This window comes from Pinus tabuliformis, chromosome Q, assembly GCF_031772625.1.
Source record: "Pinus tabuliformis cultivar Carrire ecotype Pingquan chromosome Q, CPIR1, whole genome shotgun sequence".
In the NCBI taxonomy this organism is placed as follows: Eukaryota; Viridiplantae; Streptophyta; class Pinopsida; order Pinales; family Pinaceae; genus Pinus; species Pinus tabuliformis.
In genome coordinates, this window is record NC_142296.1 from 1,155,905,033 (window position 1) to 1,155,917,231 (window position 12,199).

The window sequence follows — 12,199 nt, forward strand, 5'->3', positions numbered from 1 at the left end:
ACCATGTGTTGTCTAAACATATTATAAAAAATATACATCTCTCTGGTTGGTTGAATAGACTTGAGGCATTGTGGTGCAACAGGAAAGACTACACAATCTCCCACATTGTCAGGGACAAAAATCGGAGAGCAGATGCTTTATCTAAGATGGGGTTATCATTGCCACAGGGTATATGGAGGATGCAGGTTACAGTGGACAACATCAGCCACCAGATCCAAGACTTTTCCATGCCGGGTATATAGTTTTTCATGGCGGGTATACAGTTTTTCTATTTTGTACAGCCAAATCTGGTATGATTTTCTGTTTCCCCAACACATACCTCATTTTTTGTCTTTTTTCCATACTTAATCTTGGCTCATGGGACTGAATTTCCGAATTATCTACATACTTCCTTATGTCCATTATGTAATAGATCTGTTGCGGCTCTATATATCTTCTCTCTCTATGTGGATGTGCCACATTTCTTTTTCCATATCAGACTTTTTCCATATCAACATTGTTGTACATATGTGTTGGATGAATATAATATAACCATATAGCTTTTTTTCGTGCTGAAAAAAAGGTTCAAATATATATCACAAATATTAGAACTAATATTTAAAATTAGGTTTGATATATACTTTAAGATTGCAAAGTTTAAACATATATTGTAAATGTTAGAACTCCAATTATATATGTATTAAAATGGTTTGTGTTGGTTATCACTATAAAAAGGTATATAGATATTACCAAGTTTTGGGGTATTAGTAGGGACTACCAAGTTTTGGGTATTAGTATGGAAAAAGGATATCGAGGCGGAGGAATTGTCTGGACGGTCAGAAGTGGCTAGAATCCAGGCAAAAAAAAATCAAAAAATCTTGCAGTAGTCATGTTTGAATCATGTTTTTGATGGTGGAAATGGATTTAGCACCATCAAAAACCTATGGGGCACCTAAAATTTTGTAACCTAGATTTACAAAAATCCCTACCGGATTTTATCAAAATCTTACCATAATTTCTATGATTTTTCCGAGAAAAAAGCAGTATGTTTAGACTATGGCATTAGCATGGGACTAGTGAATGGTACTTGTAATTTTCAAGGGGCGTGAGATAAGGTCAACAATAAAATATTTTTAAAATATATAAATAAGCATTGCAATTTAATATTATGAAATATTAACTTTTAACTGTGAATTTATCATCATTTATTTATAGCTTGTGTCTTATGAATGCCATTTATTAATGATCGATTTCTCATGAGGTTAATTAGTTAGTTAGCATTTGGTGCATCAAGTGTGCATATAAAATATAAGGCCATGATACAACTCAGTAAAAGTACTACCTCTTAAGTATGAAATGACCTATTGTTTAATAGGTGGATCATGGCAAGTGTAGGAGGTGTTATTTATAACATTGGAGGAACAATAGTATATAGTTATCCTTGGAGTCTTGGAATCTTTTCCAACAATATGGTAGAAGCTTATGCTCTACTAAAACGATTAAGTTTAACAAAAGGTCTTTGTATCTTGAGCCTTGTAATGGTTAGGGACTACAGTTTAATTATCAAGTATATGCTCTCGTATTTCCTCTCTCTTGATTTTTAATTCACATCAATCCTGAAAAGAGGTAGACACATTCGAGATACATATGAAAATATGGTTTGTTTTCACATCCTATAACAAAACAATACAATGGATAATTCAAGCAAATATGACCACTAAGAAAAAGGTCGGGATGTTAATCATAAATGTCAAGATTTACAAACAACCCATTCCATAACACAATAAATAACCCATGTTGTATCATAATGGATGGCATACAAGTCATATTACAATAGAGAAGCATAATGAATCCCACTACATGGCATAATCGATTGTTCTTCTTTTGGCTAAGTATGCACCAAAGTTCCCTTGCACAAAAGAAAGTTCCAATCACTTTGCAACTAGCAACAAGTAGCATGGATGTAACAGAAGAATATAAGGAGACAACACTTGGTCAAACCTCTTTTTGAATCATACCCAATTATGTTCTTCTCATTTATTAGGATCTTAGGTGTCTTTTATTATATATTTACATTTTGGTATTTTTCTTTAATATTGTATTGGAAGTTATCTGTAGTTAGCAACCTTAACCAAAAGCAAATGACATTTTTTGACTTGCAATATTTTGGAGTGAAGATCTTTTTCTAACTCTACAGTGAGCATTCACTACAACATTTTTATTAATAAAATTTCTCTAGTTTCTATTGAAAAAATACCTATCATTTAATAATTATATATTTTATAGCAAAGGACTGTGTTCTTAACTTAATAAAAATAGTTCATAATACAATAAAAGTACTAAGTATTAAGTTATATGTTTGAAAAGACCTTATCTATGTAGATATTCACTCCCTCCCCTCACACACACACACACACACACACACACACACATATAAACGAATCAACCAACCATGGAAGTAAAAATCGTTATTATCTCATTATAAAATTATGCTACATAATCTTCTATTCTAGACACACCTAAGTGAATTAATGCGATTTTATTATTCACTACGCATTACTTAAAGAGGTGATTTGCACAATGACTTGAGAGTTAAGACCTCTCGGTGAAATTTTTTAAGTTTTTGAGCTATAATGATGGAAAATTCATCAATATCGAGATATAGTCCAGACATGGATATCTAGTTAATATTACTTTTAGGTCTTAAGCTTTGTGATCTTAAAATAAAAAATCAAGGTTAAACATCAAATTTTATTGATCCCAAATTGGTCAAATAACATTTTGTCATCTTTTTTGTGCTTTATGGGATGGAAATGTAGAGGTATGGAAAAAATAAGTTATAAATAATCATTGGTTATTGATAGGAGGACATTTGACTTGGTCAAATCAATATTGAAAGTCATTCTAATGTTTCAATATTCTCTTGTGTATATCTCAAAGGGGGTTTTGAAAACAAAAAATATATATTTTAAATTCTTTTCGACAAGAAAAAAATATATTGAAGGTACCCCACTAGTGAAGTGGAAAAACATAACAAAACCAAAAGAGAAAGGTTGTTGGGGTTAAAGAATAGTCACTTATCTAGAAAACCTTTGGCAGCTAAAAACTCATGGAGGGCAATTTAGATTGGAGGTATGGAAATAAATAATAAAGAATAAATACATGAAAAATAGTGTTATAATATACTAGTTGAGAAGTAAAAGCAAGTCCATATATAGCGTGTCAACTCAAAGGAAAACACTTGTCATAGCTTTCTTGGTGATAGGAAAATAGTTTGTATGTAGTTTCGGGATGGTGACCAAGTTAGAATAGGTTGGATCCTCGAGTTGGGTTGATAAACATGCACAAAGCTCTAGGGGGTGTTTAGATATTGATCTAACTAGAATACTTATATGTGCTTGTTATCTCTCTTACGTATGATCTCTGTCACTATGTTGCTCCTTAACATGCATCCATGATGCTCACAACCCTTTTTCCATAAAAATGTGGAAATCACTTCACTTCCCCGAAAGTAAATTTATACTTTGTCAAGTACCTATTAGGATGTTGACTAATTATGTATCAATGATTATTTCAACTCGCAAATTCCCCCAATATACTATTGTCCCATTAGAATGAATGTTGAATGATAGAATTCTTATGAAAATTAACACAATCGACTATCAAGTCCTAATGCATTAGGAAGTCAACACTTCACTACATTGGAAAACAATCACAATTAACACTCGATATAAGTTGGTCCTAGTAGACAAAAAATTTAATGTCCTAGCTATCCATATTGGATCATTATATTATTTTTCATCCATCTTGATGCTTTCAAAGTGGAAAAAGTGGAGGAATGAAATCATAGGACCATTTTTACCGGTGGGACTTAGTTTGGTAAATTTGGATTTGAAACCTTTGGGAGCATTTTGAGGCATGAAATGGCATTTTTTGGAGGTAAAGCTTTGTCCATTTATTGCAACATACTTTTTACCTATTCTAATAATAGATAACTTTCCAATGACGCAAGAATCACCTCAATTAGAATCTAAATGCAACATTTATGTCACTCATAAGTTGAACTTTTTATCTTGACCATCATAATTCGAGAGGGTGCCACGTTAGCCCCCTGATGAGCCCCAAAAATGGATAATTATTTGGGCTCATTCAACCTCCTAATTCGACTTAATCCACCATTCTCATTAGTTTATTGCATTTTTTTTATTATATTTATGCTAATAGAGTGAATTGGGTTAGTCATTATGCCAACAAGTCTAATGTGTGCTTTGTGTAGCCTTTTTGGTCAACTTGGAGACAAAATTGAAGGTTTTAATGAGCACTTGGCAGCCAAATTCGTGGGAGAACAAGGGAGAGGATTTGTAGGAAGGTGTCCCCTTCATTTATGGGCCCTTACCTCGAATTCTCCACCATCAGCTCGGAGTTCAAGGGCCACCAAATCAATCAGCACAAGGGCAGCCAAGCAAGTCAAGTAGGACTGTTGTTAACTACAAGTCTTGGGCAGCCGAGTCCCTAAAGTTTAGGAGGACTGTTGGGGTCCTCAATTTGTATAAATAAGAAGGCTTAGGGCCTCATTTGGTTAGCTAGTGGGTAGTCATTTTGTAGCTGGTAGTTAGTCATTTCATAGTCTTGTTGTAGTCATTTTGTAGTTCGATTTTTAGGCAGTAGATTAGCTTTGCTTTCAGCACATTTTCAAGTTCTCCTTGTGGACATTTTTGATGTAACTCTTCTTTTCTTGCTCAATAAAGATGAATCCAGCTTTGCACCAGCTCTAAATCTCTCTTAGGAGGCTGTAGCTCTTGGGGTTGGGCCCATCTCAAGCACCCAGTACCTCCTTTGATTATCTTTATGTGTTTTTGCTGCATTCTTAGAGTAAAATCTGCTATTTAGATTTAAAACTTGTTGTGTTATTTAGGTTTCTTTTGATGATTAAAGTAGATTTTCATGTTCAGATTGATTTGGATAGATTAATAACATAAAGGATCCTTGGAAAAAGGGGCTCAAGCACCTCTGATCTTACCTCTCCCTCAGAGGGATCGCGAGTTGAGACAAAGGTGACGTTGCTGCCCACAAAAACGCTGTTTTGCTTCACCATGCAAGTATTAGTGTTGGATTCTTAGTTGTCAAACTTGATATCAGTTTTGACTGCATGCTTAGGGTTATGATTGCTTAGTTGCATAGTTAGTTCATCTGATTTTGTGCAAATAAACTTCTGTTCCATTTCTTTTGCTATTATCTAGGTCAGATTAGGTCAAGGTAATTAGGTTCTTGATTTTCCAAGTCTTCATTTGTTAAATTCAAAAAATAACTTGCAGAGCACCTGTTATCCTTCTCGATCTACCCATAATCCATCAGATAATCGGCTCCAACCCTTAGTCCATGATTCGTACCCTTCATTTGCCATACTTTCCCCACCTTGCCCTAATTCCTACATTCTTGTGCATCATTGCTTCCTCCATCCTTGAACAAATCCAATCGCTCCTTAGCCTCATCCACCAAGTCCTAGACCTCTTCACACCCCTATTTCACCTCCATACTCATTCCTCCATCTTTTTCCCTCCATCCATGCTCCAAAATCCCATTTCGAAACATCCTGTAGAAGAATTACAGAACATCCTGTAGAAACCCTGAACATCCTGTAGAACCCCTGCAGACTTCCTGTAGAAGCTCATAAACACGGTTTCTTGGCAACCAAACTTTGTGAGACTCTCTGGAAGGGTGTTAGGGACCCCTTAGACCCTCTCTGAACCTTCCCAACCTTTCCCAAGCATTTCTCCTCCTTGATCCACCTCTGCACAGTCAAAAATAGTTAGAAGCACATGCACGATAATTCCAACAACTTAAACAAAAATACAAAAAGATGTTTTCTTCAGATAGAGGTAGTCTAGACACATGTATTTTACCTTCATAGAAGTAATGGCATCTCTTTTAGTAGTTTGCATGCTCTCCTTTGCGTCAATAGGACTAGCTGGTAGAATTAAGGTTTGCTAGGGTTTGCGTTTCTTTTTGCAATTATATTAGCTTCCTTCAAGTTAGCTTTCATACATAAATTAAAAAGCTTCTTCTAAGAGCTCATATAAGTTGGCTTAAGCTCCCAGTGGACTTGTGCCAGCTGACCAAGTGACAGTTGCGGCAAGAGCTAGTACTTGTGCATACAACACCGTCGCTTCCAAGTTTGTTACGAACTACCGGGTTGATAAAATTAAAGAAGGGAGTTCCAGGAGTTGTAGCATTATTTCTACAATACTGGAGCCCACCATCTTTTTGGCGCCGTTGCGGGGGAAGCGTCAGAGTATCGGTGATTGCCGCTTTTCTTCTATTTTCCACTACAATCTTCTGCTAAGTAGTTTATTTCATTTCCATTATGCAATTTCATTTCCATCATTCAGCTGAGTCTATCATCATTCATAGGGTTGTCCTCATCATGTCAGGTTCCATTGGGTCATTTTACACCTTGTTCATGCTTCAGTTGCGCCTAGGCAAGGTTCATTTCCCTCTCCTAGGGTTTTGAAGGCAATTTCTCTTGGATGGTCAAATCATTAGAAAAAATTGTATCCAGATGTTCATACACCTTCCCCTATCCTTAAAGTACCTTATCAAATGCTTCCCATCACTGAGATCCCCCAAATTCCTCATTTTCGCGCAAACCCTAGTTTCTTGCTACAACCTGACAATTTTCTAGGCTAGGCCTGTGTTTTACCCTTTTGGACCCCTTCCCCTCACTCAATTTCTGAAATTCCACTTTCCCCTGCTTCCTAACATCCCTTTCTACTCCCCAAAATTTCCTCAAGAATTTAGAAGCCCCCTATCCACTTCATTTCGCTTCATTTCGACAAATCCCTTGTTCCACACATCGGGATAGGTTTCACTCAAATGATGTTTCTGAGCAAGGAAAGATGAATTTGGAAAAACAGAGAGAGGTTTTTGTTCACAACAGGCCAAGGAAGAAAAACCTCCTTCAAGTTTTACACATGTGTCATGGTTTTAGAGAAATGTCAAAAATACCGTTGCCTCAGGAGAATCGAATGCACCTCTGAAGTGACCTTGGGAAAATCAAGTTTTCTCCTAGCTTGGGTCGCCAAATGAATTTCTTGACGAGTCAAATGATAATAAGACACAAATATCTTTCCAATGAGCTATCATGAGCTCAATTTGGGGTTGAGGAAGGCATTTAAAAGTTGACTGCAACAGCACTCTGCCTTGAGGCAGCCTCATTTGGCACATTTTGATCAGTCTTGGGAGATTTGATTTTTGACAAGGCAAATGAACTCCAAATTGAAAAATTATAGTTGGGTTGGAAATTAGACTCAAATATCTTTCCAACGAGCTATCCTGCGCCCGATTTTGACACCGGGAAGGCCTCCAAAAGCCTCCTGCAAAAGGCGCTACGCACTGAGATGGGCGCTACGCACTGGGCCTCACTGGCCAGTGTAAAAATACACAGGCGCTACGCACTCAGGTGTGCGCTACGCATTGGGTAAAATTTTTTGCTCCTTCATCCAGATTCATGCCAAATTGCCTCCAACTGCTTGCAAGTAGGTTCTTTATGTTTTCTCAGTGAATTTTAGACATGATTATGGTGTTTTGAAGTGGAGAAACAAGTGTGAAATGTAAAACCCTATGTTTATTTCCAAATTCACTTCTTAGGGTTTGAAACAAATATTAGGGACTGTGTGGGTTAATATATGCCTATGTCATCTATTTTCAGTGGTGTCCATGCTCATTGTTAACCTTAGCCTCACACTCTCTTTTTTCCATTACATCCCTGCTGTCATTGTTATGGCCATTGTCATTTCCACCTCTTTTCTACACACTTGTCAAATTCCTTCATAATCAAAGCAATGACTGTTTTTTCATGCAAACTCATTTGACAAAACTATTCTCATTGTGGCTTTTCTATGATACTTTGATACACATGTGACATATTTGGAAATTCCTCCAAACTCTCATTCTTCATCTCATTGAAATCCAAACAGAGTTTGAAACACCATGAAGGCTGATAGACAGTGACTTTACAACTGAAACTGCATGCACCAAAAGGACACTAAAACGTCGAAAAAGGGAGGATAGACTCCGAATCTTGGCCGAAGCCTCTTTGGCTGAGCATGTCACTTGATGAGGCACCTTCAACCCAAATTTCAAAGAATTTGGAGAAAATTTTGTTATTTTGAAATTTTTGGCTTGCAAAACAGGTCTTTTGGCTCAACGCGTAGCGCACCGCGCGCTACCCTTAAGATTGGGAGGTCCAAATCACGAAACGTTTGCATTTTTGGATTTTTCATGATGAAATACACCTGCTCAGCTACTACCAAGGAATTTCATCGAGGTTTGGGTCCCCAAAAGGTCAAAAACATGCAAAAAATGACCTCACTGCCCCTTTTTGGACACACAGGTAGCAGCCTTGGGAGAATGCACTTTTGGAGGGGCAAATGGACATCAAATTGGAAAATTCCACTTGGGTTGGAAAGTAGACATCCAGTGCTTTCCAACAAGCCAACCTAAGCTCAATTTGGATGCCGGAAAGTGCCCCAAAAGCAGGTGGAAAGGCGCGCTACGCATAGGGCTCAGGTGCGCTACGCATCAGGATTTTTTGCAAAATTTTCATTTTCAGCTCAGGAAACGAAGCCAGTTTGACCAATTTTGACTTTTTATGGGATTTTTCACCCTCCTTGATGTAATTAATGAAACTTTATGTTGACTTGACACTTATTTACATATTCTAGATGATTCATTCATAAAATATCAAAAATTTAATGAATGAATTGGTTTCCTAGCTTATAGAGGCAAGTTGTTTTGACTGCCTAGATTGTAGTGCTTTGTTTAGAATTGGTTGAAACAGCTCCTAGGATGATGAGCTCGACCCCTAGAGGCAAGGGAATGTGTTAGCTTACCTATATTATGTATTTTCTTAGTCATTTTCAGGGTTGGACTCTTGGGAATAGCTTGATACACTATTGTACATATTTTATCTGCATTTTTGGCAAAGGATAGACCAGGGTTTTGCAGCACTATTTGGGATTCATGTGGCCATATGTGTTGATGGTGTGTTTCTCTCAGTTCTTGTAAGTTGTGTATGTGTACCACTTTCCTTATTTAATCTTCTGCAATTAAACAAATGAAGTGTTAAGGTAGAATCCATAAATTTTCTATGCTCTGCCTTTAAATTTGTTTAATTTTCCATGTTTTCTTCAGTTTAAGGAGAATCCTTGAGACTTCCTTGCTCTCCTTAGCTCCTCACCTGTCAGGTCTATTCATTCAATCACTTTAAAGGCATCAAAACAATCGCTTATCTTGCCCCAAGTAGACCTCTGCAAAAGCTGTGCCTCATCCCCGCACCTAAAATTGCCTTTCCCTTGAATTCAACAAAACTTCAAAAAATAAATTCCATGGTCCTTGTACTTGATACCTAGCCTAAAATTAGTCATCAATTCAGTCATCTCGAGCCTCTTTGATTACCTTTTGCCGAGATTGACCGGAGAAAGCCCTCTCCTGTCCTCGTAGGGCTAGCTACGAGGCTGAGCGTGGTTTGATGTGACCTCGAGTTTTGCCTTCCTCAGGCTGAGGCAAATTCGAACGCTAACATAGTGGCGACCATACTGGGGACAAACAAATGGTTTGCTTGTTGATGTCATTTGTTTTATAAGCTACAGACAGAGCCTGAAGATTAGCCAGGTAGCCTTCGAAACGCTTTTGCTTTGCATTAGCGGAAGTAGATAAATGCTGCTTCAGTCAATCTCCGGTTTAGCTTGTAATCGTGACATTTAACTTGTTAATTGCCCCAGTACATGTATCAAGTTCAGATCTGATTGTTGATGGTGGACAACGATCAGACACTGGCAAGGCTGAAATCATTCACCTGGCGACTCCTTTCATGAAGAATCCAACAACCTGTGCTTCATGGTGACTTCACTACAGAGAGATTAGTAGCTGTGAGATTTTCAAGATGGACCGAATCACAAGAAGATATGCTCCCATGAGCCGAGATCACATTCCAGGTTTTTCGAATAAGATGCCCAAGGTAGATTGATCAAGGAATCTGCCTACATTTAACGATGATGGTAAGAAGGATGCTGCTTTACATCTAGTTAGATTTCATATGCATATTCGCAAGTTGAAGGTGGATTTTCCTGAAGATTGCTTGATGAAGATATTCCTGGCCACTCTGGAAGGTGAAGCCCAATCCTGGTATGAAAATTTGCCGCTGGCCTGTATTTACTGTTTAAAGGATTTTCATGCCTTGTTCATTGAAAGATATCAAGCATCTTATCCATCATTAAATTTAGTTCATGACTGTTGCAAACATGCTTCTACTTTTATTGAAAGCCTTGAGAAATATTATGAAGATGATAATTTTATGGATGATGAGATCATGGAGGCTCTGTATGAGAATCCATTTCAGCAGCATAAAGAAAACTTAGAGGATACTTGTCCAGATGATCAGGACATTTTGCAGCAGAATCAAGATCAGCAGGCTAAAGATGGTCATATGGTGGAAGATGATGAAAGAGAGGGTTCTATTTCAGATTTGCCCACAGAAGAAGACAGCGTGCAGGGTAGTCAAGATTCAATTTCAGAATGTGATGCAGTCAAGTCAGCTATTTCAGATCATGATGACCAGGAATACCTTGTGCTGAATCCCATCAAAGAGAGCTCTGCTGTTGAGATCATAGACAGAGTTTTGGATTCAGACGTTCATAAAAAACAGAATGAGATCTTTGTGCAAGTCAGTGATAAATCTCCTTTCAATAACTCAGTAATAAATGATAGTTTGAATGCCCTGTCATATGAAGATAATTACTGTTTAAGCAGAAGAAAACAAAAAGCATTGTCTCCCTTGTCTGAAGATGAGATAGATCTACTTTTGAGAGGTCTTGTTACAGCCCAAGCTACAACAGATTTGCAGTGCACACATAGTCAGGAAAGTGTTGGTGAAACTTCTTCCTCTTTTGAAAAAGATCACTGTCTTATAATCAGTTTTGTAGACCAGCAAAAAGATAAATTTTTCTTTCACAAAGATGATAAGGCTGTCATGTTTGATAATCTCAAAGATTGTTTTTTGTTTAAGAATGACCTACAACACATTCACACCACAGAAGATCAAAACATTCAGGATTTCCATTTAGATTCCTCTTCATATGTTTCATGTGCTGAAATGTTTTTCCAAGAAGAGATCTGCTCATCCATTTGTTCAGAGTTTTTTGAAGCCTATGAGCATACTTTTACTGAAGCACATGATGAAGGCAGATCAGAATTTGAAACAAAGGGCACCTTGTTCTTTCAGCAGGAGGTGGCAGTGGCAAATCTTCATGTTTTTCACGATCCTCAAGCAAGTTTGTTGCAGCCAGCAGTGAAAATGTTTATTACAGTGTTTTGTTGCAGCCATGGTCAACTATGTTTTCGGATGCCCAGTGATAGGTTTGTACTATTGACCATAAGTTCTGATAGGAAGAATCAGTCAAGAAGCCATCTTCTTGATTGGTTGCATTGGCATTTTGATATAGTTTGAGGATATATTGTCTTGTAAGAAACACAGGTGGCCATGTACTGCCACCAAGCTTTTGTTTTAAGTTTCAGGTCTTAGTATTTATGAGTACAGTTTGTCAAGTCAGTTGATTAGTCCTTTCAGTTTTAAAATTGAGTCATCAGTTTTTAGTCACACATTTTAGTTTGAGTTTTTGACTCCATTGCCCAATGGACGAAGGCACTGTCTGCTCTCCCAAAGATCTGTCGTTCTTGGCACCTCCAAGGAGCTACCATCCCCATTGGAGCCAATGTTAGTGTCAGTCTTTCCAGCCTTCCTCCAGTGATCAAATATGCTCTTACAAAGTGGTCTCAGAGTGTCTAGGTCAAATTTTGTCATTTCAAAGAGTTTTCAAGCAAAATTTGGTCACTAGGCATTAGGTCTAGGGTTTGCTTTCACTCCTTCTAAAGTTGTCCAAATGTCAGTCCATGTCATCGTTCAGTTGAGTCTATCATCATTCATAGGGTTTTCCTCATCATGTCAGGTTCCATTGGGTCATTTTACACCTTGTTCATGCTTCAGTTGCGCCTAGGCAAGGTTCATTTCCCTCTCCTAGGGTTTTGAAGGCAATTTCTCTTGGATGGTCAAATCATTAGAAAAACTTGTATCCAGATGTTCATACACCTTCCCCTATCCTTAAAGTACCTTATCAAATGCTTCCCATCACTGAGATCCCCCAAATTCCTCATTTTCGCGCAA